Source organism: Melitaea cinxia, chromosome 18 (genome assembly GCF_905220565.1).
Source record: "Melitaea cinxia chromosome 18, ilMelCinx1.1, whole genome shotgun sequence".
Taxonomy (NCBI): Eukaryota; Metazoa; Arthropoda; class Insecta; order Lepidoptera; family Nymphalidae; genus Melitaea; species Melitaea cinxia.
In genome coordinates this window covers 14,425,839-14,451,938 of record NC_059411.1, presented here as the reverse complement: position 1 = coordinate 14,451,938, position 26,100 = coordinate 14,425,839, and the positions used below count along the sequence as shown (strand labels likewise).

The 26,100-nt window shown below is 34.4% G+C and overlaps 1 protein-coding gene across 1 annotated transcript in view; it reads right to left on the bottom strand.

Moving 5' to 3' along the window:
• LOC123662149 (nephrin-like) overlaps positions 1-20,754 on the bottom strand; it is a 153,813-nt gene extending 133,059 nt beyond the window's left edge. Inside the window, exon 1 of the mRNA XM_045597033.1 lies at positions 20,496-20,754. The gene's annotated coding sequence lies outside the window, so the exon portion shown is untranslated. The remainder of the gene's footprint in view (positions 1-20,495) is intronic.
• Positions 20,755-26,100: the final 5,346 nt, after the last annotated feature.

The window sequence follows — 26,100 nt, the reverse complement described above, 5'->3', positions numbered from 1 at the left end:
CTGTATGTTTCCGAACCCCCGACATAAGAGAAAAAGCATCCTTGTTAGATCTGCCCATCACTAAAAATTGTAAAATAAAATAATTTTTAACAAAAAAAAACCGACTTCAAAAAGGAAACTAAAATTTATTTAGTACAAAGTAATTTGTGTTTTGATTTAGTTAATCAGAAATGATTAAATAAATATTTTATAATTTTGAAGTTGGTGCCAAGTAAATACTACAACAACCTGGCTACAATAACAAATACAAACAACACACACAACAAACAAGTACAAAAAATATTATTAGATATGTCAAAACAATAACAGTATTCAACCTAATAGTCAATGAAAAACAGTGAATAATGAATGAAATGTCAAAAAATTATGAAAGAAAACTGAATACAACTTACGAGTAGATACGAGAGTAGTAATTGTTTTACTTGGCACCGACTTCAAAATTATAAAATATTTATTTAATCATTTCTGATTAACTAAATCAAAACACAAATTACTTTGTACTAAGTAAATTTATTTTTCACTTTTTAGTTTCCTTTTTGAAGTCGGTTTTTTTTTTGTTAAAAATTATTTTTGTAACTTTAGCATATGCATAAACAGAAAAAAAAACTGTCAGTGAGTAATCAATCCCTTTGTCAGTAATCAATCACTATACGTTTCCAATACTATTTTTTTGGTGCATTGTGATTTGAGTGCGATTCTATTGAATTTCAAAATTAATTCAATTCAGGTAAATACATATGAATACGAGAGTGATAATAAAAAAAACAGTTTAAATGTTTATATATCTATCTTTTCTTTGAGGAACGATCACTATTCTGAAGTTTACACGAAAATAAGTTATAGGTATAACGCGATTTAACGGTACAAGTATCATTTATCACATAATTTAAGCACTTGATAATTGGAAAAAATATACGTTTTAATAAGTTTTTTTGTAAACTAACTTCACTTAATAAACTAAATTTAATTCTTTACCAAAAAAGAAAAAAATTAAATTTATATTTTAACTACAAAAGAAGATATTCAAGTTGAACCTATTCCCCCTCGATGACGAAGAATTATTTTTGAAACCTTTTTTTGCTCTACTTAAAAATAATGATTTTCGACTTATACCACTTGTCACAGACGGCACTTTACTCATAGCATTAAAAATCAGCAACGATCAAAACAAACACGAAGTTAGTAATAAGTAAATAAATGTCCTGTACTTAGCTTTAACTTTGACCCAAAAAAAATAAAAAATTCTATCGACTGCTCTTAAAATAACTAACGTGTCACATCAAACAGCAATGAACAACTGGAATTTGCTCCACGAAAGCATTATAAGCCAAAACAAATAAAATGTTAAAGAAATTAACGTCAAGAAATAAATATAATTATATTATTAGGGGAGGATTCGAAAAACGATGTCGCGGTTGTCGTCAAGTTAAAAAAAGTCACCTTAAATCCCACTAAGGCATATTACAAAATTGTTGATGCAGCTGGTAAAACGAAAACTAAAGTACGAGTAAAGCATCCAGATTGAGATCCAAGTGAATATATAAATTTGTCACTCATTATAGTGGCGTTTGAAGTGGGGCCCTTTGATCCAGATGACATTTAGTAAACTGAAGATGATTTGCTTCGCTCGGTAGCACCCGTTGAAGATGTATTGTAACCAAACTAATTATAGACACAGTTTTTGTTTAAGACTAACGATCTGAAGAACGAAATATTAAAAGGAGTATGATAGATGGCGCACTTGAAAGTAATAACGAAGATTGATATGTTTTGGGTGGTATTTCAAAAATAGTTTTTCTTTTAAATCAATTTTTCATTTCAGTCATTGATCTATGTAAATGGTAAAAGTAACTGTTTGTTTTATAATAGTATTCTGTTTTAGATATAATTATGAATTTATCTATAAATAATACTTGCACTTCTAAAATGTGTATAGAAGTGAAGATTTATTTACACTTAAATGTAAACCACTCCAATATTGCAGGTGGGGTGACTGCAGCCTTTTTCTACGATAAGGTTTTATGCTCGATATGCCCTGAGTTTGGGTTTAATCTACATTCTTTCATACATGTATTTTTTATATTTACGTTTATTTTAAATAAACAAAGTTTTACCTAAAACATAGCTATTTAATTGGCCATCTTAAAAAAAGATGATCTTTTGTCTATGAATAAATACTAATACCATTTTTGAATGGGGGCTTTTAAGTCTGGTCAGTCAGTCAGTCAGTAAGTTAGCTCAGCCTATTGCAGTCCACTGCTGGACATAGGCCTCCCCAAGCTCGCGCCAAACATCCCGGTTTTCCGCAATCCTCATCTTAATTATTAATCTTAAGTCTGGTATTTACGAAATATTACAAACATTATAAAATGTAGAAATAACTTAAGTTTCTCTCAACATTAAACCAAATGAATAAAATGGAATCAAATTTCCCTTTTCGAGACAAGACACTATTGCCTACTGTGATTTGTATGTAAAACGATTTTCACTATTTCTTTCGTTAGGCATTTTGAGTTCCAAAAAATAAATATCGCAAAAGTTCATAGGCTTTAATACATCGCCCTATAATCGTTACAAAATAAACAGTTAATATTACTATTAATCATTCTGACACATTATTCCGTTAGGGTGGAACGGTCGGGGTAATCTTAATTCAAAAATAGACGCAAATAAAAACACGTTCCAGTACGCTTCCTTCTATTTCCTTTTTCTTCGATCTATTAAATAAATTCCTGGAATCTTGGTGGGCCGTTTTAAATATACTCCGCCTCGGCGCCCGCGCAATTAGGATCACCAGTGACAGTGTCAAATGGAATGTCAGATGTCAGGACGTATATTAAAGAGTTCGGTGCAGTTTTATTATATTATACATATATTTATGTATTTACAAACTTTTATATTAACTCGATTTCTCTGGGATGCCATCGTCAGACCTTCGTATGGATATCTGCTTTCCAACAACAAAGAATCAGCAAAATCGGTTCACAAACGACGAAATTATCCACAAACACACAGAAAAATACGATATGGTCAAATTTAGAAACCTCCTCTTTTTTTGAAGTCGGTTAAAAAGGTGTCTAGGGTGATAAGTTTTCTGATCTAGAAGGGTTGCATTAAAAATCGAGACAGGATGTGTATATAACAAAAATCCTTGTAAGCGGTACAGGCTATAAGCTACGGTAATCGCTTACCATCAGGTGTGCCATAAGCTTGTTTGCCGACCTAGCTATATAAAAAAATCATTGTGAATGAATTAAATTTATTTTTTAAGCATGTGTATATCAAAATGAACAAAAAAAGGAATAATAAGGAAGAAACTCTCTCGTATATCACAACGCAAACAAGCAAAGATCACGAATCTCCTGAATGTAAGAGGATACCTTAGCCTACGGACGCCTGCAACACCAGAAGAATGACATGTGCGTAGCGAACCATACCGAAGAACTCCAACTATCTGAATTATTAGAATATTAACTGAGTACAAGTCAGCAGGTAGCACCCTACTCCAAATCTGGAGTGGAATAATATTATACGTTTTTTATTCTCAAATTAACGCGTTTGAATCCACGGGACACAGCTAGTTTGATATATTTCGATTGTTCAGCAAAGTCACTGTAATAGATAGTGGGTGTAATAATCATCGGTCGAAAGCCGACATGACGAATGCAATCCATCACAATTGATGCGCTTGCATTCCGAGGTCGTTTCTATAATATGCAGAGTGTGTGAGGTACATCTATTTTACCACAGCGGTTCTTAAGTTTATTACTTTCAATTTTCGTTAACTTATACTTATTAAAGCATGAAAGATTAAATAAGTATAGGAACATATTAGAGACGAAGGACTATATATCCTTCTGATAATAATGACATAACTGATCCTGAGAAGCCTTTTTTTTATATCGCAGGGTAACCCATTTACGGGTGATATCCAGGATGCCCGGGTAGGTATTCCTAGACCGTATGTCGGCTTAGCACTTGGGAGTGCACTACCGGCCAAAACCCTGCGGGAGCCTTCAGCCGCTTTAATTGGAGGGTCCCGGATCTGCAGGCAACAGGATCCCTCCAGCGACAGGCTGGCCTCGGCGAAAAGACCAGACTTCTCCAACATGGGTCTGTCCGGCTCACCTCTGAACAATCCCGACGACGCTATGTCTAGCAGGACCGGGTTCCCATCCCGGCCCGACATGGGCACAGGGGCGTTACTGGAAACGCATTAAGTAGCGCCTCCTACGCAACCCCGTTCGTCGCCTGCGGACGGAGGCCTCGTCGGCGGCCCCCTCCCTCATCCGCTCGTTGTTCTCCTTCTGGGACATTACTGTCTCGCAGAAGGAGACCATCGCCTTCCAGGACTCGTCGTCGCCGAGCATCGCGGTGATAACGCTCGGCAGTGACAAGTCCCCTCCGAGGACTGTCGTCAGATCGCGACGTAACGCCGCCCATCTCGGGCACACCTCGAGGGTGTGCTGGGCAGAGTCCACCGCCGCGCCACAATCGTGACATTCAGTCGTCGGCTCCCTTTGAGCCATCCGACACAAGTATTCACCAAAGCAGCCGTGCCCGGTGAGAACCTGCGTCAGACGGAAGGTGAGGGGTTTGCGCTTACGGCGCATCCACCGCTCAAGGACCGAGCGCAAGGCAGCCGTTACGCGTGTGCCATACGGCTGCTCCACCAGATCCTCCCCCCACCTCCGCATTAGTGCTTCTTGCCCCATCCGGCGCACCTGTAGGATCCCGTCCAACGTGGGGTTCTCACCGAGAGCCCTCCTACCCGAGACGTATGAGTAGGTCTCGGCAAGGACCTCCGCCACGAGTTCCCACGGGGGATCGCCGGCTAGAGCAGTAGCTGCAGCCCACGATACCGTACGGTACCCCCGGATCAGCCTCACCGCGATGATTCTCTGCGCAGACCGCAGCGAATCCTGAGAAGCCTGAAAATTTTGTACGAAGTATGGTTAGAAATCGTTTTGAATTTTTAGATTTATTTTAATTTTTTTAATCTATTCTCTCTATACTATATAAAATTGAAAAGTTAGTTGGTTTGTTTATTTAAACGCGCTAATCTCTAGAACGCTGGTTATAATCGAATTTGTTTTTGTGTTGGATAGCCTATTTACTGAAAAGGGCTTTAGGCTATTTTTTCCTCAAATTAACGCGTATAAAACCTCGGAGCACAGCCTATTAATTATAAAGATAGAGCCTTCTGATTGGTTTACGAAGAGATAAACGACGAACATTTTATACATATATTAGGCCTTTCAGGTTCATTATATGACATGATAATACGTGACATACACCTAAAACTGGCAGTACAGAGTTTAAAAATAAGCTACGTTGTTTTAACTATATGGGCCTGCACTTGACAACGATCACGCAAGGTTAGTAAGTGATATTAAAGCCTAAAGGGTGTGCCTAGAAGATCCCACAGCTGGACAATATCATCTTCTACTATGAAATCTGAAATTACCCTCTCTCAACTAATGATGCGCTATTTTTCCTATACACGAATTTTCAAAATATTATGAGTTATCGAGTTTTGCTTTTCAGTCATAAACAATTAATAATTATAATAAATCTACTATTTATATGCAATGAAGAATTCATTTGTTTGTTTAAACACTAACTTTCATCCTAAATAAACAATTGTTACGAACTATATTAAATATTTCAAAGCTAGTCACTAGGCATGACCTTTGGATCGATTGTAATAAGATCATAAACGCGAAATTGATAAGGGTGGATGGAGAGATAGATATTTATTACTGATTCATACAAAAGTCGTTCAAACCATTGTGTTTTGAACGATCTATAAATATTTATATGAATGTTTGTCTGTATGTCCTTTACAGAATCTTAAACTATGCATTTGATCATGTCATGATCAACAGTGTTGTGCATGAACCTACAAAGGTTTCTGAGTTGGTGCGATCAAACAAAAGCGTGGCAACGCGTGCAGGCCAGCTAGTTCTTTTAAACTAAGCTGTCAGAAAATTGTAAATCTAGATGAATATATATGTACATTCAACCTTTTACTTTTCATTTCAAAATTTCAAACTTTCCCAACAACGTACAGTTATCATAAAACTAATTAGTTGTACATAAAGTCTCACAAAAAAGGAAGAAATAGAAGTTGGCAGTCAGAATAAGTGGTTATAATTCTAAAATCAAGTCATGCAAACTATCTACATGCAATTAGCAGACGTCTAGTTTACTCATTAGACATACCAAAGTTGCAGATGATGAATGAATGAATGTTATATTTTGTTTTAAAAATTTTGGATAGAAACTACTTTCTGTTCCAAAAAAATTATACTACCGGGACTTAAATGAGTAAGACATCTGGCAACAGTGTGAAAACTGTGAAACTCAAAGCACAAACACGAAATAACATAAGCCAAGAATTCTATTCGTATGTAAATATTCGTTTACCAATTGTCGGTCTAAATATTTCCGTCTCGCCGACAATTACGTATGTCGGCAATGCCGGCATAAATAATTCTAACGATACCTTTGGCTAAACTTACGGTATTGTCTGTCTAACTATATTCTAATACCATTATTTGTACGTGAAGTTCACGATTTGAATAACCATTATATTTCGACCTTCTTGTTATGTCTTGTCTTGGTGTGTAATAGATATGTTTGTACTTTACATCCTCTTTTTCCTAGTGTGTGTGTATGATCTACGTCGAAACTGTAAAACGTAAATAACTTATTATAGAAGTTTTACAATTGTACTTTTGACTGTCAACTATTATTCTAAATAATAACGTCTAATAAATCAATGAACGCCAACTGCATGCTCGAAAATGGATTACTAATCGTCCCGTTACGCTCATTATCGCGTTACGCTCATTGTACGCTTGCGCCGCATCTATTTCTCTTCCACTCGATTGGCCTATGCCTCTACCGAGATGTTTTGTTATGACATTGTCACGTTAAACTGTCGCCCGTAATCCAACTTTCCGACAACCAATATTATTGTTGTAACTAAATCCATTTTATTACAATAACTAGCTCAAACAAAACGTGGCTTGGTTGACAGTTAAGACTTTAAATTATTCTGGCTTTTCTTGGTTAGGTGTGACAGCACAGTTAGACAATAGACTTACGGCCGTTTTTGATAATCTGTCTATCCTTGGTTTGGCCTACTAGGGATAGTTGTAGACGCAATTTGTATGAAGCTTATTGCAAAATTCTATCTTTAGAAAGCAAATTCAGAGATAGATATATATTGAAACCGGCTGTTAGGGTACACCACAGCGTTACAATCGTCTTCCTACATGGTGAAAGAGACCTATGCCCAGCAGCGGGATATTATAGGCTTTTTTTTATAAATAAAGTTATGTCCACAGGCTTAAAGTGCCCATGCTTTTGTTATTCCGATTTTTAGTTTTATTACTGATCGTTTACTTGTTACACTACTGGATATTATAGGCTGAGACGTATTACTTTTTTTTTTTAACTCAGATGATAATATTTTCAAAGCAAAAATTTACTTAATAATAAATTTGAATCAGAACACTACATAGTAGTTCATTCAACACACAAGCCTAAAGACAAACTTCCGGCACACATGATTTACATTCAAATAGGTTAGTTTTGGTATAAATTACTAACCTAGCCATTCTAGACATCTCCCCTCACGGCGAACCTACGTTAAATTTGAAACTTCCTCCGTCCAAACGATTCGCAACTGTGTTACTTTGATAGGCCATTGAGTTAGCGAAGTGATTTGTTGTGTTAAACCTGCACATATACGAGTCAAACACTACTACTACTAGTTGTTAGTTTTAGTTGTAGTGAACACGGTTCAAATAATTAAATGTCGTGGGTTCTATACCCGTCTAGAGCCCGTTTGTTTCTTGTTTACTTGCTTGTCCCAATAGTTACAGAGATGCGATTATGATTTTAACAGAAATTAAAGCCTTCGAATAACTTTTATCATCATAGCGTGATAACGAAGTAGCGTAATGTTTTGAGAACCAGCTTTTCTCTTGGGTGTATGAATGCCTTTGTACGTTGGACGTTTCCAGATTTACATCAAAGGCAAATTTCACTAATTGCCGTTTAAACTATCTAACATCTGAAGGTATAAAATATATGATATTAAATTTACAAGTATCTTATAGAACTGTGAAATATCATTTTAAATGCTACGTTCGTTAGAATGACACGAAAAAACTGAAAAAAACGACATCAAACTATAAATAAACAACGTCAAAGACAACTATTAATTTGGTGGAGAAATGTCAGGAAAATGTCAAGTTCCGTTTCGTTGTTTTTTTATAATGATTTTAAAACTATGGTGGTTTTAATTTGTACGATTTTTTTGTGTTACCCACATATTAAGAAATTCTAGACTTTTTTTTTGATATGATATTTAAAAAATGTTTAGAATTTCCTAATATGGTGGTTTTTGTTGCTACGATTTTTTTTTATTAAGGAATTAAAATGTTGTTACATATATATATTTAAGTAACAATATATATAAGTTTATAGAAAAACTTTTGAAACTGTAAAAGCTTACTTGTAGGTAACGACTCAATATCCAATTTCTTTTGTAAGATATTTATTTTATAAATTATGTACTGATAAGTCTGTTTTTAAACTGATTTCTTTAATATTTTTATTGCTGTTAATTGTGCTATACGCCAGGATAACAGACCGACTAAATTGTTTTACTTAAACTATTCAGGGAGATATTTACTATGTTTTTTATTTTCATTTTGCGGAGCTCAATATTTCGACATTAACTGCGAATGTCTTGTTCACGAGACTGAAATTGGCGGGTAGATTTCGACGGCTTTAGTAATGTCCATATCGGAGTACCTCCTTCCTCACACGTTTGCTGCGTCAACACTGGTCACCACTACCATTGTTACTTTTACCCCTATCATTGTCCTTTGCGTTACGCACACTCGACACTCGATCCTGTGTTTTACAGACGACACTCACCGTATCGATTCGCGAACTGTTTATATCACTCTCCATGGGTTTGCATAACCTAATCTTATATATAATATATATAAATCTCGTGTCACAATGTTTGTCCTCAATGGACTCCTAAACTACTTAACCGATTTTAGTCAAATTTGCACACCGTGTGCAGTTTGATCCAACTTAAAAGATAGGCTATATTTTATTTTGATATATTATGTTATTATTATATTTCAGAAAAAAATAAGGTGATACGAAGTTCGCCAGGTCAGCTAGTATTCTATAAAATCTAATATATTGTTTCAATTGCTAGTTTATGTTTTTGTACATTTAAATACTTAAATTTCAGTATTGGATATTCATAGTTTAGCATTCTAGAAACGTCATAGCAAAAAAAAAAAAAGAAATGGATCGCGGACTTAACTTGAATTCATTTTAATTTAAAAGGGAAATAGAGAATGAGTAACAGAATGAATAAAAAATGGGTTGTGTATCGCTAAGACATTGGAGTAAAAAAAAATTAAAACATCTCAAATGTTCTGAACCTAAAAATGATTAGTTTAAAAAATGATTTAGTTTTATTATATAATACTGGACATAAAGCTCTTTATCTTATTGTTAGTTTAACTAGAATACTCCTCGATAAATCTCCGGTCACGTTAGTCAAAAGTATCGATGACTGATGAAGTGCTTATGTGTTTATGATTCATTGCTTGGTCGGTGTCAATCATATCACGGATATGCGCAACTGTCGGAAGGGATACTTTCATTCATTGTTTGATTTCAAGGAAGAGATTCTTAGAGTTTATCCTATGTCCGTAGTTGCGTAATATTTGATTATGCATTTCCTTTAAACTAGAAACATAGCAGTGAACTGTTATATTTATTTATTATTTAACACTTTATTGTACACCAAACAAATAAAATAAGCAAGCAACATTAGCAATAATTTGTAGAAAAAAAAATGTACAAAAGGCGGCCTTATTACTTAAGAGCAATCTCTTCCAGGCAACCTTAGGGCAAAGGAGATGATATATTGACAGTGTAGATGTGGAGTATAATTTTTTTTTTTAATAATAGGACTGTTATACTGGGTTTAGTAGGAGCAGTAGCCCCTAATCAGACATACTTAAGATCGGGTCAGTCATCTTCCAATTTCCATATACATGTGCCTAAAGAAACTATATTAATTCATTTGCCATGCTTTTTTTATACAACTAGGTCGGCAAACAAGTTTATGGCTTACTTGATGGTAAGCAATTATCGTAGCTTATAAACGCCTTCATTACCAGAAACATCTCGAGCACTTTTCCGACCTTACCCTAAATCCCTAGGAGCTCTGTTTACCTTACTCACCACAGAAACACAACACCGATTGAAAGCAGTGTTACATAGCTGTGATCTTCTGTAAGGTCAAGGTACTTCCCCAGTTGAACTGCTCCAGATTTTGAGCAGGATATTCCCTGCTACCCCCTACCTCAGTTATGTACAATGAATAAATGCCGTACTCAGTACACAAACTGAGACGGTAAGGACATTACTCACAATTTTATCTCTAGTTTCCGCTTTTGTGTTGCACTGTTGATATTAACTGTCACATAAATCCTTATTGGACCGTTTCCTTTTCTAAGTGCTATATTAATATAAATGAGCAAAGGTCAATTTGTCTGTCAATCAATCGCTTATCTTCTATATAAATAATATGATGGTGGTCATCGCTGTATGTACGTTACGGAACAATGATTGAATTGATTTCAAGACCTAAGTTTAATGTCTATAAAATTAATATGTCGATATATGCTTTTAAGATAAAAACTAACCGTCTTCAAAAAGGAGGAGGTCCTTAATTCGACTGAATTTTTCTTTTCTTTTTTTACGTGGTATATATTTATAACTAACATAACTTTTTACAGGCTGTAATGATGATGATACTTATAACTAACATAACTTTTTACAGGCTGTACTGAGTTTGATGATTATTTTTTTCAACCGGAAGCTGGTATTTGTAGGTTTAAATTTAATCGAGAGTCGTTGGTATGTATTAACAGTAATATACGTTTTCTTAATTACATAGACACATACACGCACCCATACATACATAGTGACAGTGAATACATAATTACATTTATGTATGTCGTTTACATTGGCACGCGCGTGCCAAAGGGTTATCAACCCTGACATAATCTATTTATATTTTTAAATAAAATGACTTCGGTTATTTTCGAGTTAGCAACAAAAATAGCTATTTATTTTGTTGTGTTCGTTGACAACTGAGATGTACACATTAGGGGAATATGTTGACGTATGTCTTCAGTAGAATTTAAAGACTTACTAATTAAGTAGACTTATTTTATAAGACATTAAATGCTAAATTTGTCCTGCTATATATTTTTACTAGCTTCTGCCTGAGACTTTTTCCACGTGGAATAGAAACAATTCTGTAATACAAATTTTTTATTGTTGATGCAGGGCACGCAGCGGAACCTCTCAAAAGGAAAAAACCCGATTTTGAAACATTCTTCATTGGTGCTCCGCTCGTACTGGTCTTAGCGTTATGATAATTATATACCTATAGCCTTTCTCGATAAATGGGCTATCTAACACTGAAAGAACTTTTCAAATCGGACCAGTAGTTGCTGAGATTAGCGCGTTCAAAGAAACAAACAAACAAACTTCACCTTTATAATATTAGTATAGATTATTTTTATGAAAAGCCGTGTCTTGACTAAAACGGTTAAAAAAGACTTTATCCAATTTAGTGCAGTTGTTTGGGAGCTATGTGCGACATATATATTATATATATTGGCGACTATTTTTATTTAAATATTTATATAATTCATGTCTCTTGTACTTATCATTATTTCAGAAATATCTCATCAACAATCTCTTTCATTGTCAATTTTGTTTACCCCTATAATGATTCATCATCATTACAGCCTATACAGTCCCCTGCTGGACATAGGTCTCCACAAGTTTACGCCAAAAATAATGTGAACTCATGTGTTTTGCCCATAGTCACCACGCTGGGCAGGCGGGTTGGTGACCGCAGAACTGGCTTTTTCGCACCGAAGTCGCTGCTGCCCGTCTTCGGCCTGTGTATTTCAAAGCCAGCAGTTGGATGGTTATCCCTATAATGATTACATAACACAGATTTTATAAAATTATTTTTTTATCGTAAATAGTTTTCATGTATAGTATATAATGCCATAATATCTTGAGTTTAGCGGGTAGGTGTGAAGTGATAACAACGTTTGAAAATCTCTGCTAAAACTTTTAGTGTTATAATTTGGTTATAATAGTAATTTGAACTTTTTTCATGAATTTTTATCGCGTTTAAATAATACCACTCACCTGCGAGCAATCTCCTTTAAATTCTACTATATTCCTATTTAAGATATACTGCTATGGATTCAGTGACCACTAAGTTATCAGCGATGACGAAAATGTTCCATGAACGGATGAACGAGTTTCAACATGAATTGGAAAGAAATTCACCACGGTTAACTTCCTCTTCATTGGCATCTGATTTTAATGCTTTCAAGACATTCATCCTGACTGCTCTCTCTGAGCTTCAGTGCCAAGTTGAGCTCCTGAGTAGAATCTTGGATCGTCAGGAAATGAAAACACGGCGCAAGATGTTACTTTTTCATGGAGTACCCGAAGACAAATCTGAGAACGTTTCAGCTCGCATCACCAGTCTCGTCGCTGAAAATCTCAACCTACCGAACTTCTCTAGTACTAGTATTAAGTCATCATACCGGCTTGGTCGATCCACAGGCAAGAAACCTAGGCCTATAGTCGTAAAATTTAGTGAGGTGGCTATTCGAGATAAGGTATGGTTTGCAAAAACAAGGTTGAAGGGAACTGGAATTACGGAGTCTGAATTTTTAACCAAACAGCGGCATGACGCTTTCCTGGCGGCTCGAGAGCGTTTTGGAGTCAGTAAGTGCTGGACACGCGATGGCTGCATTTTTATTCTCGCTCCGGACGGATCGCGCAACAGAGCTGAATGTTTATCTGATCTGGATGATATTCCTGATTTTACACCTACAACACTGGCCAGGTCATCACCTCAAAACATCACTACACCAAAAACCACGGAATGCAGAGGAGTTGCGTCTCGTTCGAAGAGGCCAGTTAGAAATAAATAAGTTACCTGTGAATGTTGTCAGCTTGTTTGCGGCTATTCTGTCTCGGGGCCCAGGGTCCCCGCTGTTGTGCACTATTTATTTAACAAATTTCTGTTTTCACTTTACATGTTTTTTACTTTTTTTTATAACATACTTTTTCATATTTATATAACTATACTTTGTTTTGGTTTTGTTTTCATTTATTGTTTTGTGACATTTTGGTGGGTATATATTTATAAAGTTTTTGTGTATCTACCCACGTGTAAGTTAGTTGTTACAATTTGTTGTAAGGTAGGATAATGATTAAAGTTGCTCAGCGATAGTGTCATGTTTTTTTTTTGTTATTATATTATCTGTAGCACAGGACTGTTTTTTTTTAGATTAAGTTACTAAACATTTTTTTTTCTTTACTACAAATATTTTTTAGTATTTCATTTTGTGATTTCGATTTGTTGTTTTTTTTTTTTAATCACTTTCATCGTTAGTGTTTTTTTTTTTGTTCTGTAGCATAGTACTGTGTATTTTATTTAGATTAAACAAACAATTTTTTTTTTACTATAAATATTTTTTTTTCTGTTTCTTTTTGTGATTTGGATTTGTTGTTTTTTATCACTCGTCTATTATAATGGTTATTGTATCTTTTTTATGAAAGTACTATTTTCATATTCTTGCGGCTGGCGGGTGAAGTTGTATGGTATATTGTAACAACACTTATTATTATATTATTGTCATTATTATTACATTATACATATATTTTACGTTTACTGCTTCTGCTTTAATAAATTTTGATCTTTATTTAGTTAATATTTATATTAATTACGACCTTATATTGTTCACTCACAAGTATTATAACTGCACATCACATTTATATAAAGTATGTCTTTTATAAACAATATCGATGATTTTGTATCATTATCATCGAATTCAGAAGATAGTAGTGACGATAGTTACTATAGTATTCCTAGCCTAAGTGACAATCTAAATTCTATTTTTTCAGATTGCCAAAAAAATTTTAATGTAGTACATATCAACGCACAGAGTATTCCTGCTCACTTTCCAGATTTCTTGTCTACCTTTAGCAACAATAGTAATATTCAGGCTATTCTAATTTCTGAATCTTGGCTTAGGCCTTGTCTGTCTTCTATTTCTTTTTCTCTAACGGGTTTTCACCTAATCCGCAATGACCGCGTTGGTCGGTCAGGCGGAGGCGTTGCGATCTACCTTCGGTCACACATTCCTTACAATATTATTGACTTTTCGCAACCTCAGACTGGTGGTGGAGCTGAACATCTTTTTATTGAGGTAGGTTTTTCACATACCAAACTGCTTCTCGGTGTTTTTTATAGTCCATGTGTTTCTGTTGACTATTTCACGTCCTTTGAAATATTGTTACAAAACATTACTCCTTCATACAGCCACACAGTGATCATGGGCGATTTTAACACCTGCTTGTTAAAAAATGACCACCGGTCCTCCCGTCTTAATTCTGTTGTCAAAGCAGTGGATTTGCATATTTTACCTTTGTCTGCTACTCATATTTTTCCTAACTGTTCTCCTTCACTGTTAGACTTAATTATTGTCTCTTCAACTGACCATGTTACTAAACACGGTCAAATGTCATCTGAGGCATTTTCCTATCACGACCTACTATATCTATCCTATAAACTTAGGCCTCCTAAAACAAAAACAAAAATTCTTTTGCAGCGAAATTTTGGTGGGATAAATTTTGAACGTCTGCAAGAGGATGCATTAAAAATTGATTGGTCTCCGGTGTATTGTGCAAGCACAATTGACAATCAAGTAGCTATTTTTGTTTCACTACTGACCCAGCTATATGATGTCCATGCACCTGTTCGGCCCGTAAAAATAAAGCATCTCCCTGCACCGTGGATTTCACCTGAAATTAAGAAATTGCAGGAGAAAAAGAACCGAGCTAAGGCAAAATATAGAAAAGATCCTAGTGAAGCCAACAGAGTAAATTATGTGAAGGTTCGCAACCGATGCAATAAATCTTGTAGAGATGCAAAACGAAGATTTATCTTTAAATCTGTCTCACAGAAAGATTCTAGTAAAGTCTGGAATTTTCTCAAATCGCTAGGAGTTGGTAAAACTCGTCGGATTGATTCCCAAAACTTTGATCTTAATGCACTAAATCACCATTTTTCCTCTTCGACTGCAATTGATAGTACAACCAAACTAAATACAAAAAACCAGCTTTCTTTTTTGCCAATCCCTGATACTCCTGCTTTCTTCTTTGGTCGGTTTAGTGAAAGTGAAGTTAAGAGAAACATTCTCGCGATTAAGTCCAATTCGATTGGATCGGATAGCATTAGTCGTGCTATGATTATCCCTCTTATTGATATCCTATGTCCCATTATAACATTTATTTTTAATTTCTCCATCTCCACTAGTTCTTTCCCGTCAGCATGGAAAGATGCCGATGTAATTCCACTTCCTAAAAAAAGTAATCCCTGTTCTATATCCGAGTTCCGTCCTATTTCCATTCTACCATTTCTCTCTAAAGCTCTTGAGCGTCTCATACATCAGCAACTTCGCCGTTATCTTTTTAGATATAATCTCGTCAATCCTTTTCAATCCGGTTTTCGTCCAGGTCATAGTACGACTACTGCACTAATCAAAATCACTGATGACATCCGATCTAATATGGACAATCAGAAGGTTACGGTGTTGACACTGCTAGATTTTAGTAATGCGTTCAATACCGTGGACTTTGACTTGTTAATCGATACACTGCGTACCTTTAACATATCTCCCAAAGCTATTGACTGGTTTACTGACTATTTGCAGGGTCGTCGGCAGCGAGTTAGAGCTAATGACTCCTTTTCCAACTGCGTCGAGATCAGTGCTGGTGTACCTCAAGGTGGCATACTGTCTCCTCTTTTATTCTCTATCTTTATTAACTCGGTCACTAACGTTATATCTTCAAATTATCATCTCTACGCTGACGATCTGCAAATTTACACCCACTGTACCATTACAGAATTACCAGAGGCTGTTTCTCGTATTAACGAAGACCTACTAGCCATTTCTAAATGGAGTCAATCTTTTGGCTTAACAATGAATCCAAGAAAAACACAAGCTATCATTATTGGAAGCTCTAAACTTATTCCTCGCTTAAATAAGACACAATTATCCCCTGTAATTTTTAACGGTGTTGAAATTCCATATAGCGAAAAAGTGACAAATTTGGGAATCATATTTGATCAAAACCTCTCGTGGTGTCCACAGATTTGTGAGATAAGTCGAAAAGTTTTTTCTGCTGTGGGATCCCTTCGCATGCTACAAAATTTCCTTCCTACGTCCACCAAAATTGCGCTCGTACATAGTCTTCTCTTACCTATCTATGACTATGCTGACACTTGCTATCTTGACATAACCGAGGAGCAATTGAATAAGCTTGAGCGCATTCAAAATTTATGTATCCGATTCATATTTGGTCTCCGCAAATATGATCATATTTCCAATTTTCGCAAAAAACTCAAGTGGCTCCCAATTCGCCTTCGCAGGAATACTCACATTCTCAGGCTATTATACTGCATTATGTTTAATCCGGCAACTCCATCTTACCTAAAAGAGCGGTTTAAATATCTAACTGATTTACATGAACGTAGTTTACGGTCGAACAACAATCTACTTCTTGAAATTCCTTCTCATTCCTCTACTTTCTACACCAAATCCTTCACCGTACAAGCTGCTCGACTTTGGAATTCTTTGCCCTTGTGGATTAGACGTTCTCAATCCCTTCCTATTTTTGAGAAATCCGTTAAACTACACTTTCTTAAAATGGGTGGGAATTAATCCTTTGCTTTAGGTTTCCAGTCTTATGATTGTCTTCTTCTGTCACTATTAATTTTGTTTAAAAACTTCTTAGTTATCTAGTATGAACTTTGTGTGTATGTGTGTGTATGAATGTGTGTCTGTGTGTATGTGTGTGTTTGTATGTACGTAAACAAACTATCTATGTTAGTATGTATGTTTATTTATTGAGTTGCTTTCTATTATTTTTTATAAAATTATACTCTACACCTACACCGTCAATATATCATCTCCTTTGCCCTAAGGTTGCCTGGAAGAGATTGCTCTTAAGCAATAAGGCCGCCTTTTGTACATTTTTTTTTTCTACAAATTATTGCTAATGTTGCTTGCTTATTTTATTTATATGGTGTACAATAAAGTGTTAAATAAATAAATAAATAAATAAATATCTCGATCAAATTCAAAAGAGACTACATAACAAGAATGCTTTAGATTAAAAAAGAATAATTAAAATCCGTACAATATTTAAAAGTTACAAGGTAACACACATAAAAAATACAGTCGAATCGAGAATCTCCTAATTTTTTGAAGTCGGTAAAAAGATAACGTGCCTGTAAGATTTCACCTATATAAGCTAGATGTCGAGAACGCTAATCTCAATGTGTGTACTGAGCGGTAAAAGTTTTACATCAGCTGTAGTAATTTTAAAGTTTTCAGTTAATCTGTATATGTAGTACGTCAAACTTGGTCCAGCTTAAATGTGGGCATTTGCACATGCGCGGACTTAGAACAAGCATTAATGCCTCGGTCCAAATATACGCGTTCTCTTTTTTATACAGCTAGTTTGGCAAACAAGCGTAAAGCTCAGTTTATGGTAAGCGATTACTATAGCGATGCTTATAGACGCCTGCAACACCAGACGCATCCCAAGTGCATTGCCGACCCTATGCCCAATTCCCCCCAGGAGCTAATCACTTTACTCACCAACAGGAACAAAACACTGCTTGAAAACAGTATTAATTAGCTATATATCCCTGAGAAATCGAGGTTAACCTTCGAAATCCAAGTGGCGACTAGTGCGTTTGTTAGTTTTGTTCGTCTGCTTACGTTGTATGTACCTGTCGATGTAATTGAAGTCGATTTTTTTTCGTTTGCTAGCAAAGGCAATTATATTGTTCTAGTTCTATTGCAATATGAAGGCACGGTATTTGTTTGTTTTTATGTATCAGTCAATAAGTATCTTTATGTTGTGCAAATGCTTATTACAATAGCAATAATGTTTTATTTAATAATAATAATGTTTACAAAACATATTTTCAAACTTATCCTATTTAAAATGAAATAAAAATTAATATGGGAATATTTGGGACAGGTTAATTATAATGTAGGTGGCGAATGCTAGCGCGACCCCATCTCGCCCCACCCAGGCGGATGACTGCTAACACGTGATGGTTTTTAGTCAGTAGGAGTCTGACATAACCCTCTGGCGCCCCCACGCTGGAGGGTATCCATGATGGATTTTCCCCACGTAAAAAAAAGGTTAATTACAATGTAAGGTACACACATAATAGTTATTAGGTAATGGGGGAAGAGACTAACTTCTTAGCTTACGATGGATAAACCGTGTAGGTGCTGGGTCCATCGCGTGGTAGAGGGAGAAACTCAGAGCAGTTAGGCTTGGACTTGCGACCTAGGTGTAGATTTAAAGAGGCCCCCTTTGAGATGCGCATCAACGCTAACCTTCACTACTCAAGTTGTCCGCTCTGCCTAGCCAAGTAACAAAAAAAAGGAACAATTAGTTTTCAGATGTAGTAGCTGAGCTGAGGTAGCTGATAGGATATCTGTTATTCTATTTAATGGTGTGATTATACACTAATCTACCATTTTACTCCAATACTGATTGACGTTTTATAAAGGGAATCTATAAGACTATATTCGAAAAGTTAATAAAACACAAATATATAATCTAATACTATTAAATGAGCAATTCTAGTATACTTGTACTCTTGTACACCCTATTATCTCGGAAACGGCTCCAACGATTTTCATGAAATTTAGTAGGCAATGGATTTCGGGGGCGATAAATCGATTAGCTAAGATTCATCTTTAGAAAATGTCGTTTCACCCCTATTTTTAGGCAGAAAAAAATGGCTACAATATCTTTAGAATACGAAGGTAAATTTCGCAATTTCTAATAACATTGTAATAGCTCAGGTGGGAAGTCGGCCGTTCGGGATCGACCGAAAATACCACGGTTCAAATCCCAACGTCTCCAGATCGATTATTTTTCTCCTTTTTCTTCTAATTTCACTCATGAGTTTTTTTTTTAAATAACCAGTTCATATTTTTTATTATAATGTCGGTAAAATCGGAAAATATTATTCATATTTTATCAATATGTAATTCGTATTTAAATATGAGTTCCAAAAAAACATGATTTACTAAAAATACTATCTATACTAGCTAAGCTCGGTCACCCAAGTACTAATACTTACTTGAATGAAATAATAATATCATTTAATATTGTCTCTGATAATAATAGTAAAGTAACAAAAACGTTCACTATGAATGTCTGTTAGTAACAATTCAATAAACGATGATAAAAGCGCTATATATCTTATGACATGACAGGCTGTGACTGTCCCTTGATAGTATGATATACGGACCACTTTAGGTTTGTTACTAAATTAACTATTTGGTTTTTAGTGTATAATTTTGGTATATTATTATATCTTATATATAAAATTCTCATGTCACAATGCTAGTTACCATAATTCTCCGAAACGGCTGGACCGAGTTTTATGAAATTTCGTGTGCATATCGGGTAGGTCTGAAAATCGACTGACATCTATTTTTCATATCCATAAGTTATAAGGGGTAGAGTTATAGCACCCCCCCCCCCCCCCCGGGAATATATGACAAAACAACGTTTGCGGGGACAGCTAGTAGTTATGTAATTTCAAAAAAAATATTGTATCGGTCTTTGAAAAGCCAGTTATATTTTAATTAAAAAAAAAACATCTGAACTATTTTTTTTTTTAGTTTATCTCAAATCCTCAGCCATTATTGCGATATATCTATACTAATATTATAAAGAGGTAAAGTTTCTAACTTTGTTTGTTTGTAGGGGGTAATCTTTGCAAATACCAATCCGATAATGAAAATTTTTTCACTAACAGAAAGCTACACTATTCAGGAGTGATATAGGCTATATTTTATTGTTATTGGAGAGATGCGAGCAAGATGACAACTTTACTATATATTTGCATCACAAAAATAACAATTACCGCCCAACGAAGTGGGACCGGTTCGGCTTGTTCTACATAAAAATAATCGTTGCTTTAATCAAAAATCTAAGCAAAACAGTATGTTGTGCTTTTTAATCAGTGATCTTTCGCAAATTAAAATCATTTATCTTTAAAAAGTTTTTGGTAATGTTTAATAAAAAAGATTGTGAATTTGGCAATATTGAGATAAACTATTAAATTAAGACGATATTTTGAAATTAAAATATGCATAGAATAATTCGTTCAAAATATATAAATCCTTTTTAATACAAAGCGCTTTTCAAATAAAATTTAAATTAAGAACCGCATTTAATTATTTAATAATAACTAAAAAAAAGTAATTAAAATAAACAATACATACCACGAATATCTAACATCCATGACCATCAACTGTCACACAATATCACGACACACACATTCACAAAAACGACACATGACAGAACCGTCACATTACACGTACATGCGTGCACGAAAAAAACGTAAGAACTACGTGTAAAATGAACCGTGTATGCGCTTGCGGCTACGAACAACGAATGACTAAAGTCTTCGCGAGTATACTATGAACGTTTACTATAAATAAATTGTTTAAACGCGTTTTCCTACTGCTACCGTGTGGGAGACACTGCTCATACAATTCACACACTCGAGTTTATGTTTTTCAGCGATACGAATTGATTGAGTCTAATCGTTTTACTTTCTGTGTATTAATTAATATATAAAAAAATAATAATAATTTATCTTTGATTTCGAACATTAATCTGATTCGGAAAATATTTATGAAAAAATTAGTCACATAGGTATAATATTGTAAGTCATAATTAGATAGAAATAGTCGAACCCGCAGTGAGGTAGCGTGGATTAGGCTCCGATTCTTCTTCTACATTGAACAAGAGGCTTTTGCCTAGCAGTGCGACGTTATTAGTTGAATCAGATTCCGTAGTTATAAATGTTACTGAGCGTGGTATTTGTTGAAGATAAATGAATTTGAAAATATAAATATATCTGGCTATCTGAAGCGAAACTGATAATAAAAATGGAAACATTACCATTTACTTTAAAAGCAACACAACCGAAATTTTTCTAAACAATTGTGACGTTCGAATCACAAAATTATTCACAGTTCAACGAGCAATCTCAAGTCTAAACGCTTACCTGTCCAACGCTGACAAGACTTTCAAACAATTTCGAACCCATATTAACATATCAATAGCGTAACACAAGCTAAACTAATCCTTATGTTAATGTAATAAAAACCGTCCCAAATTGAAATGTACATTTCGGGATACAAATATTTATTCGTTTGTATGTATTTGACATTGATTTGTTAAGCTGTAATGTTAAAAATATTGGTCTATATTGTTTTCGTTCGATTTGTAACGGATAAAGCATTGGATGTCGAAAATAAAGATTATCAATGGCTGTTAACGTTAGTTTATTGTGAAATTCATTCGCTATTATCGATTTTATACTGTAAAGTAACTTTTAAAATCTGATCTTATTGCTTATATATAGAACTAGCGACCCGCCCCGGCTTCGCATGGGTGCAATGCTGATGCTGATACTAAATATACTACAGAATGTCTTTATAGTGTGAAGCTAGCTTATAGCATGGTTATTAACATAATAACAACATTCAAATATGCGTCGTTAGATTACACGTTGTTACAGAATGCGTTGAAGAAATAAAAGTTCACTGCTCGTTCCCCGTAGGTGATAGCGTGATAATATGTAGCCTATATGTTGACCCGACTTCTTAATAATATTCGTGCCAAATTTGAAGTAAATCCATGCAGTACTTTGACAAACAGACAAAAATTCTAAAAACTATATTTTTGGCTTCGGTATCGATTGTAGATCACACCCCAAATATTCTTTTAAAAAAATATTTAATGTACAGTTTTGACTTTCCTACCATTGTATTATATGTATAAATAAACATTCTTTCTTTTAACTATCATATATATTAGGCGACTTACTTCTGGCTTATTATGTTAAGCTTTTTAACCATAAAAATATGATTAATTATTAAATCAATGATAGCCTACAGTGTACTTAAGGTCCTCAATAGGAAGTCAATCTTGTGTAAATTTTCCGTAAACACACAACACTAAGTTATTGGTGTTTATAAACATTGCATATACCATGATTATATGATTGATACGAAAAGTTTTCATGCGGGCAAAAACAGTCGCGACCGCAGTGCACGAGCCAATTGCCGCGGAGAGGCCCCAAAGAGGCACCAAACATTTTTTTTATTAAAATCAATTTAATATTTTAAATGTTTTCACTATTTAAAACAAGCGTAAAATTATATTTTTTATCATAATACTTACAAAAGCTATATATTTCCAACTGAAAACGTAAAATGTAACATAAAATATGTCCAGTTCAAGTTAATAGAATGATCAACATTGAAAGCAAAACCTCATTGTTTTATTATGGATGGCCATCCATTACACCAATTGAGATTCGCTAACGCAGCTAACCGACCCCACAGGCCCACATTACAGACCTTAATAAACTGAAAGTATTTGCCCTTACGTCATTTTAATGTGCTCGCAGACGATTATTACACTGGTGCTTTTAAACGCTCTATCATTAGATAGTATACACAAAAACTGCAGTAAACAAAATCGCTTCCCGCTGTCTGTATGCTTAGATCTTTAAAACTACGCAACGGATTTTGATGCGGCTTTTTTAGTAAATAGAGTGATTCCAGAGGAAGGTTTATATGTATGTTATATGCATAATATAGTGTACACTGATAAGATAACACTGATAGTTTTTGCAACTGTGCTAAGCCGGGGCGCGTCGCTAGTTAATAATAAAAAAAGGCACTCCCAGCTGTGATATTTAAATATAAATTGTTTTAAAATATATAATATTTCACGATATTTTATACACGTGTGTAAATTTTAATGGAAGTATCATTACTGACAATTTTAAAATCTACTAAAATAAGTTGTTTTTAGTAATTGATATTTTTTTGCGGTTCGAATATTATATTAGCGAACAAGAGGTTATTTACTCTATAACATAATCATACTTCCACTAAATTAGTTTAGTACCTGAAAGATAACAGTAAATTATTGAGGGTTGAAATTTAGAGAATTCTAATCTATTTCAATTGTTATTTCTGTAAAAATATGCCTCCATGTCTGTCCATATTTATTCTTATATCTATAACATTTAAAAATAATTCCTTAATCTATTGTCACTAATTAAACGACTGAAATACATCTATTATATTTAATTTTTTATACATATTTATATTGTAAAAAAAATTACTATCACTAATTCACACAAAAAAATTGTATCTCGACTGACATATATTACACTGACATTAGTTTTTAATGTTACCGTGAGTCAAAACAACATCTATATTAAAAAACAATAATACCATTTGGGGTATGTAAATATTTCAAAATATTATTATATCAGCACACTATTCAAACACTGCTTGGTTTTGATTTATTACATGCTAGCTTTTACCCGCGGCTTCGCTCGCATTGAATATTTTTTTTAATATAAGTATCCTATGTTACTTCTAATATCTCCAAGAATATGTGTACAAAGTTTAATGATGATCGATTGAGTAGTTTTCGCGTGAAAGCGTAACAAACAAACTCACATTCACATTTATAATATTAGTAGGATAAATATATATAAACATATAAAAAAAAAAAGTAACTATCGCTTAAGAAATTTAAGAAATAATATTTTGAACGCTACGTCTACAACTAAATGTGTATTAAATTATGTCATAGCGTAAATAATTTATTTAAATAGTCAATTTATTTAGAAAATCAATTAATACTTAGAGATACTAAAAGGGGGATTGGAGGTAGGATCGGCAACGCGCTCACGGTACTTCTGGTGTTTCTGACTTCTACAAGCTACGGTAATCGCTTAATACGAGGTGAGCTGTAGGTTTGTTTACTCAACTAGGTATATAAAAATAGCTGAGGACTATAGTAAGTAAAAATATAGATAAAGATTTAGTTTATTTATTTTGGAGGAAAATCATTTATCTCAAGTAAAGTTCCAATGAAAAAAAAAGGATCCATATCAGCTCCTACACGCAACTGCAGTTTACTTCCCACGTACGATTATTTAAAATATATACTGACGCTAGCTTTTCGTATCGGTACAGTAAAATACTATAAATGTACTGTGTGGCTACGGTACTAAAGAATATAGCCACCCCCTCTCTTCCCGTGGGTGTCGTAAGAGGCGATTAAGGGATAAATAACACAGTTCCGCTACCACTTTGGAACTTAAAAAGCCGACCGGTGGCGGGATAACCATCCAACTGCTAGCTTTGAAATACACAGGCCGAAGACGGGCAGCAGCGTCTTCGGTGCGACAAAGCCAGCCCTGCGGTCACCAACCCGCCTGCCCAGCGTGGTGACTATGGGCAAAACACATGAGTTCACGTTATTTTTGGCGTAAACTTGTGGAGGCCAATGTTCAGCAGTGGACTGTATAGGCTGTAATGATGATGACGATGATGACAGTAAAATAAATTCCTGCTCAAAATATCGAGTAGCCCGACTGGGGTACCTCAAGATCACAGCTAAATAATACTGCTTTTAAGCAGTATTGTGTTTCTGTTGGTGAGTAAGGTCACCAGAGCTCCTTGGGGGAATTGGTGACAGAGTCGGGAAAGCGCGTGCTTGCTGATCTAGTTATATAAAAAAGTGTGTATATACTTATGTACGCACGTAAGAAGTTATATTTCATTGACTAACTTCAGGGTGTCGGTATTTTCCCTCATATTTTTTCTCTAACGCGCGTAAAGAAGTGTAACTTCAAAAAAATGCTGGTATAACAATATACCTAACTTTCTACAGCTAAAATTACTATAAGCGTCACTCTTCAGTGTCGCTCAGTTTCACTGCTGTCTCCTTGTTCACACTATTTCACACACGATATTATTTTTACACAGTGCGTCTTATTTAGTTTCATATGGAGTAAGCAATAAAAAAATATTTTTCGTTAGATAGCAGAAATAAAGACTTTAGACTAATCTTAATCATAGAAACATAGCAGTAACACATTTGATAGTTAAGTGACTAGAACAGCAAAGAATTCCTAGTTTAAAAATATGCATTATTAAGTTGAACTTTGTACCATAAATAGTGAATTCAACAAATATTCATCGGTTCTTGTAATTAATTCTAAAGTACTCTCTAACTTTTGTAATGAATTAATATGGTTTCGTATCGCGTCGCCTAATATAATGTCTTCACGTCTCGACGGCTCCGTTTACATTCTGTCGTAAAGACAGTATTAATAATCTTATTTATTATTTTATTTTAGTAAACAAAATATTTTACTACATACTTTTATTATTTAAATACATTTAATATTTTAGTTCTCGAGATATTTTTAGTACTTTAATTTTAATTAATCCTGTTGCAATTTGGCCTCCATTCTTATGTACGTATCGTTATCAATGTAGTTAACTCTCCAAAGCTATCGTAGATATGAACAAATAATAAAAAAAATATCATTCGTTTTTAGGATAGTATATTGTATGCGTGTAAAATATTTTGATGCAGCCAGAGTATATTTTTATGCCAAGAAGCTCAGTCTTTGACGGTGATGCACAGTGTAATGCAAGTACCGTAATTTAACAATTTGTAATTAATAATAGTCATATATATATGTTTGTGTATGTATAATCAAACATACATATAAATAAATCAATTTTATATCCTTTAATTTTTTTACGTAATTATATTCTGAATAAAATAATATCGTTTCAGAATTATGTAAACGGAGTCCGCCGTCAGTTAACTCGTACAGCGTTGTATTACTTTATATTGTTAGGAGTTTTACCGTAATGAGTGCTGAGTTTCAAATTAATTTACACACTTCATAAAATAATCTCAGCCTGCGTTTACATCACGAGTTTATTTTTAAATGTAAGAAATTAAAGAAGTGGTATTAATTTACAAAAC